This window comes from Camelina sativa, chromosome 11 (genome assembly GCF_000633955.1).
Source record: "Camelina sativa cultivar DH55 chromosome 11, Cs, whole genome shotgun sequence".
In the NCBI taxonomy this organism is placed as follows: Eukaryota; Viridiplantae; Streptophyta; class Magnoliopsida; order Brassicales; family Brassicaceae; genus Camelina; species Camelina sativa.
This window is the reverse complement of record NC_025695.1, coordinates 9,451,415-9,458,548: the sequence shown is the minus strand read 5'-3', so window position 1 is coordinate 9,458,548 and position 7,134 is coordinate 9,451,415.

The following is a 7,134-nucleotide window of genomic DNA, read 5'->3' as shown; positions in this document are numbered from 1 at the left end:
ATTTAGGTCCTGACTGAACAGCTATTACTTTCGGCTGTAAAGTAAAGATTTTGACTTTAACATTTTAGCTGCAGATAATTTGGTTGTTGATGCTTTGAATGTACAAACTTTAACTGTTAAAATCTAATTGTTTACCAACAACTTTTAAAGCTGTAGCTGTTTTTTTTTTATTATTATAAATATTAATAATAAACATATATTATGTCAGAAATTAATTTAATAACATTTTAATAATAAAATAAATAATAAAATAAATTTTATTAATGATAAATTTAAAAATTTAAAAATATAAATCAATCAAATATGAAATTTTGTTTGAAAACTAATTAAAACAAACAACTACAAGAATAAGAAATAAATAATTGAAGTTGTAGACATCAATTTATTAACTTATTAAATTTTAAATAATGTAAAAAAAAAAAAAAAAACTAGTGACCACTAGCCCACATAGCATTAGCAATCTCATCACGGACACCTTCCATGTATTGTCTCGAACTAACGTCTTGCTCCATCACATTTGGATGTCTACAACTAGTGACGACTAATCCACATAGCATTAGATATCAATAGTGTCTTTTAATTGTTTTGAATGTTTTTTTTTTCTTTGAGTAGTTACATGAGCGTCAAAAATCCATTAACCACTAATCAATGCATTGTTTGAATGTTATTTTCTTATTAATGATGAATTTTATAAACTCTTTTATAGTATTATTAGTGATGATGATGAAAAAATAAAATTTATTATTGAAATGGGTCTTAAAAGAAAGAGAAAAAATGAGAATAATTAATTTATAAAAATAAAATATATAAAATACTTATATATACTTTTGGATAGCTTTTAAATATAAAAGGGTGAAAAAAAAGAATGCTTTAAAAATTGTTTAGTTTTAAAGCATGGTGTTTTGACGCTTAAAAAAAATGGGAAAACAAGGAAGAGAAAAAAAAGAGTGACTTTTAAAACTTTAAAAAAATAAAAGCAAAAAAAGACTGATTGGCAAAAAATTGGCTGTCAAGGCTTTAAACATTCTTAAAGTCTTAAAATTGGGTTACCAATCAGGGCCTTAGATGGCCGTAAATCTTTTTTTTTTGGAATCGGGAACATAAGTTGCAATTTTTTTTTCCAGCAAAAATAATTTATTCAGAATAAAATCTGTCCAAATACAACGGTTCCATCAACCAAATAGAGAGATTATTACAATCAGAATAAAAATCCAAATTATTACAACCTTTCTTTGCTAATAAATAAGCAGCCTCATTGTTTGTAAGATGAACAAAGGTAAACTGGACTTCACTGAAGAATCGTGAATAAAGCTTAATATCTTGGATTAGACTATGAATGGAGATATCTACCAAAGAGCCAGAGAGGCAATTCATCAAGACTTTACAATCTCCTTAAAAGCATACATTCAGGTATCCAAGATTAGCAGTTTGTTGAATGGCCAATAACAGAGCCTCTGCTTCACCCTCCAAAGAGCTATTTGCTGCCCTTAGTATACTTGATCCCCAATGTGTAGTCAGACCAACGTTATTTCAAAGTATCCAACCTTCTATTGTTTTTTTAGTATTCGCCACATAGCTTACATCAAAATTGCATTTGACCATTGGTGATTTTGGTCTCACCTAATGAGGGTTCTGCGGGTGCATAGCAGAAGACAAGTGTTGAGGTTGCAGATTCAAAGATTGTAGCCATTCAAAGGATTCTGCTTTGGATTGAGACAGAGTCCGGTAATGATCGTCGACCACATTATTGAAAATGAAATTATTACGAGCTTTCCATATATTCCAAATGAGCCAAAAAAGCAGGAGATTTTGTTCTCTTGAAAGCGAGTGGTCATTATATATGTTTAGCAAAGAGGAAACATTTAACTCATGGTCAGTGGCATGAAAGTTAGACTGTGTAGGTATATTCGCCAAATTCTAAACCAATTGTGATGATGGGCATGTGAATAAAGTGTGATTGATCGTTTCATCTGATTATTTACAACACTGACAAGTTCTATCAATATTGATTCCACGAGAAATAAGTCTTGTTGATGTACCTAACGATTTAGATAAAACATTCCAAAGGAAATGTTTAATCTTTGGCAATATTTGCAGTTTCCACAACCGGTTTTTCAAGTCAATTGAGCCATGGGGTATATCAGGAGCAGGAGCTAAGATGATTGAATCATGTGTAGCTAGCCAGTATCCAGAACGAACTGTATACTCATCTGAAGAATTATAATCCCATACAATTTAGTCAATCGAGCAGGACTGAGGAATGTATAATTGAGTTAACCCCTCAAAATCAGTTGGTTTAATAATGTTAACGATGGCATGTGTGTTCCAGGACTTTACATTATCAGCCGATTGAATAAATGTAGTCAGCACACCATTAAATTGTGGATCCACTGAACTAACGGGACGTGGAGGATGAGAAACAACAATATTACCAACGTTGACACGAATAGTTGAACCATCTCCTACAATAACTCTGACACCTTTTTTTAAAAGATCCAGACCGATTAGAATGGAGGACCAACCATATGATTGTCATTTTTTAGCCGTAGCGTCTACAATTAAGACATCAGGAAAGTATGTAGCCTTCATCACCTTTGCAAATAGACTATTAGGACAGTTTAAAATTCTCCATGCTTGTTTTGCTAAAAGAGCATCATTGAACTTTTCTAAGTCTCGAAACCCGAGACCACCTTCTTTCTTAGAGTATTGTAACCTTTTCTAAGCAATCGAAGAAATCCCTCTTGATGAAGATGTATTTTTCCACCAAAAATTCATCAATAAAGATTCTAATTCTGAGATTAAACCTAGTGGTAATTTGAAACAAGACATTGCATAAACCAGCATCGCCACTGCTACTGACTTAAAAATTAACTTCTTTTCCTGCAGGTGATAGGAACTTGCCACTCCAATTAGATGTACGTTGGCGAAATCGCTCAACTACATACTCAAATATTTCTTTCTTTTTTCTACCAAACTGGCAAACTGTTCTGGTAAGCCAAGATACTTTCCACCTCCCCCTTGATTTGATATCTGCAAGATTTGTTTCATTGAGCTTTGAAGGTGACCAAAAATACGAGATCCAAAAGTGATAAGAGACTTTGATGTATTGATTTTTTGTCCTGAACAATATTCATAGACATCAAAGGCATCTTTCAAAGCTTAGCAATTTCTATTGTTTGCTCTGCAAAAGAATAAACTATCATCTGCAAACTGCAAATGAGTGATTGGAGGTACACCATTGCCAATTTTTATCCCTTGAAGTAGCTTTGAGGACACTTGAGATTTAATAAGATGGCTTAGGATGTCTGCACATAGAATAAATAAGTATGGAGACAGGGGATCCCCCTGTCAAATCCCCCGAGTAGGAAGTACCTTTCTAAATGGTGTGCCATTTATTAGAATTGCATACTCAACCGATCGAATTGTAGCCATGATCCAACTAATCCGGGTAGGGGAAAAACCAAACATCTTCATCGTGGTTTCTAAGAAGTTCCATTCAACTCGATCATAAGCTTTACTGACATATGTTTTAACAGCCATATAAGTTTATGAGACACGCTTTCATACTTTGAGAGAATGCATTAGTTCATGAGTAATTAGGATATTGTCAGTAACTAAACGTCCTAGAATGAACGCTGCCAGGGATTCCGATACAATTGTATCTAAATGATCTTTTAAACGGTTGACAAGACACTTAGAAATGATTTTGTAGATCACATTGCAGAGACCAATGGGTCGGTAATTAGATACAATGTTTGGCTCCATTGTTTTTGGGATCATACAGATATTAGTATTGTTAGGACCAAGTTTCATAACTGCAGTAGTAAAAAATTCTTTTACTTCAGAGGTGATATCCTCTCCAACCACCTCCCAACACTCTTTGTAGAATCTGGCAGTTAATCCATCAGGACCAGGCGCTTTATCATCTCCAATCATTGATAAAGCCTTATAGATTTCCTCAGAAGTGAATTCTCGAGTCTGTTCATCATTTATAGTTTGAGTCACAATAGGATTGAAGTCAGCAAAATCTATTGGTGAAACTGGATGACCCGTCGCAGTATACATTTTGTGAAAATAATCTGAAGCATGTACACCAATAACCGCGTCTCCATTGTAAGTATTCCCCTGCTCATTTTTATTGAAGTTATGTAATTCTGTGCAAATCTATTCTTTGTAGTAGCATGAAAAAATTTAGTATTTCGATCCCCAAGTTGGAGCCATAAATTTCTGCTTTTTTGTTTCCAATATATTTCCTCATTTTTGTATGCAAATGTCAATTGTTGTCTTAGTTGGGGGATTAAATCACGATCTGAACGATGGAGGCTGGACATAGCTCTGTTTAGACGAAATTGAAGAACGTCAATTTGTTTTGCAGAATTCAAATTGTGTTTACGTTTACATCGAGCCATATAGGTATGACAATGTCTAATTTTATGGACTATGGTATGATGCCTTTGACTCTTACACACATTCCATCCCTCCTTGACATAACTTTTGAAGCTTGCAACATCTAACAGCCTCTTATCAAATCGAGATAGTTTTTTGAAACAGGGGTTATGAACACCAAGATGAAGTAAAACAGGTTTGTGGTCAGAACCATTAAAGTCAAGGAACTCAGCTTCGCCTCTTGGAAATGTAGGAGACCATTCAAAATTAACAAGGACTCTATCTAGACAGCATTTGACCGTGTATGTATGTCATTCTCCAACCCACGAGTACCTATCACCTGTGGATTTAAGGTCCGAGAGATCACATACTGAAACCATATGTCGAAAATCACGAAAGGTCCAATCGCCTCTCATTGGACCACCAATTTTCTCATTGTTAGAGAGGATCTCATTAAAATCACCAACCAAGACCCATGAACCATCTTTGGTAAGTGATATATGTTCAAGACTCCCCCAAAAAATGTGTCGTTGATCTTAGTTTGGATGACCATAGACGCAAGACAAATAAAACTCAAAGTTATAATATTTAACGTTTACATCAATGATTCGAGCATCATTAAAGATTTAGGATACCGAAACATTATTCTTCCACAACAAAGCTAAACCACCACTCCTACCTTGAGGGGGTATCGTAATAACGTTTGGAAATCCTAAGGAATGAGCAAAGTTACAAACCATAACACACTTATTTGGAGTTTCTACTAGAAATAACATATTAGGTTTATACATACGACAAATACTACTTAGCTAGATTGAGTAACCGAGACACCAAGACCCTGGCAATTCCAAGAGATGATCTTCATGGAAACAGTGGGGGTACCGGGCCCTCCGCACCTCTGTCGATCTTGTTGGTTGCAGAGCAGGAACCTTCAGACTCAACACGTTCCTTCTTGCGGATCTGGCATAGGACCGCCTGATCTTTAGTAGCTTCCCATTGTTGGTAAAAAGCTTTAGTATCCACCCTCTTACGCTTTGCAGTTTGCACTGCCCACATCAAACGTCAGTTTTGGGCTCTTACACTCATGGATGGGGGAAAATATATCCCGGAATTCTTTGCTAAACTTTGTGTGTAGGTAACGAAGTCTCTCAGCAGTAAGTTCTATATCTTCAAAGATACTTGGGGAACCACTAGGTGGGAGAGAACTAGGGCCAGCACCCGGAGTAGAGTAATGGTTCTTCAATCCTGGTATTGCTTCAAAAGGATCAATGGTCTGGAGAGTATTGGCTTCAGACAAAACATCATGATCACCCGGTGGTCCATCTTCATCGTTTCCATTGTCGTTCGGAGGTTCATCCTGATAGAACTCTGCGTCTTCCTCGCCATTCAGACCACACTCAGCCACATCATGTTGCAATGAACCACACTTAGAACAGAACTTACGAAGTCTTTCAAACCGATACTTAATGACAATGTTATCACCCTCGGTAAATTGAAAGTTTCGCTGGAAACGTAAAGGCAAATATATATTCCAGTCTATACTAACCCTGACAAACTCCACCAAATGGGCATTTTCATCAAAATCTACCGTGTCAACTGGTCCTAATTGATCCCCAACATACCTGGCCATGTCATTGGAGAGGTAGAGAAGTGGAATTCCCCTGATTTGAACCCAGAAAGGGATAATCTTCAGCATCTCATCAGTGATATGAGGATGCTAACGGTGAACCGACAGCATCCACTCATTGCACGACCAAGGGCCTCGACGAAGCACCATGTTAAGGGATTCTTCAGATTGAAACACAAACAACGCCTTCCCAGGCCCCAATATTTTGCCAACAACAAATCCTTCAAAACCCCAGATCCTGGTCATATGTCCGATTAAAGCCCGCATATTTTGTTTGCGAGGATTCACAGTTTGGACCACTAGGGAATAGCGATTTGTAGACACTGCCTTGGCAATGAATTGAGGAGGTAACGACACTGGCGCATCCGTTATGCCCAAATCCAAATCTTGAAGAGACTTTCTGATGTAGTCACTCATCTTAACAGAAATTGAGACTAGAAACACGGGTAGTGAAGAAGAGAACAGAAAAGTAATGACAGAATTGTCGAGAAGACGGTATTTATACAGATTTGTCCATGGCAGTTTCTCGAAACGGTTATCCAATGGGATAAACAGAAATGAAAAATTGCCATATAACTGTCTAGGCAGAGAGAAACCAACGAAAAATACAGTCTTAAGACCATAAATTTCAATTGGAACAAAACTCCGGATTAAAAAAAAAGAATTCAAGAGAAATTGGGAATCGCACAAAAAAATCGCCCCAAAAAGAAGCGACGCCATCACACAAGTTGCAATTATATTGAAACTTAATCAATTAAATTAAAATAACAAATAGGGTGGAAAATAGTGGTTAATTAGTTTAAATTATGCCAACGGATGATGCATTAGAGAATCTTCCGTCCAAGTAGGGATTGGTTTGCTGCTGGTCAAAACTCATTTTGGGTTCGCAAAACCCCATGTGCACTTTCTCACGAGTCAAACATTAAAATGTTTAAAACTAAATACAAAATTATTTAACTTCTTTTTATAACCGTTTGTAATAAAATATTGACTGTTCGATCAAAATTTGGTTCGTTTGCGTTTTCACATTAGCATGCGCCATGCCTGCATTCTTTTGAATCATACGAATATTTTTTGTTTTCATTCTATTCACCCTCTTTGGTGTTAAAAAAATTCAATTA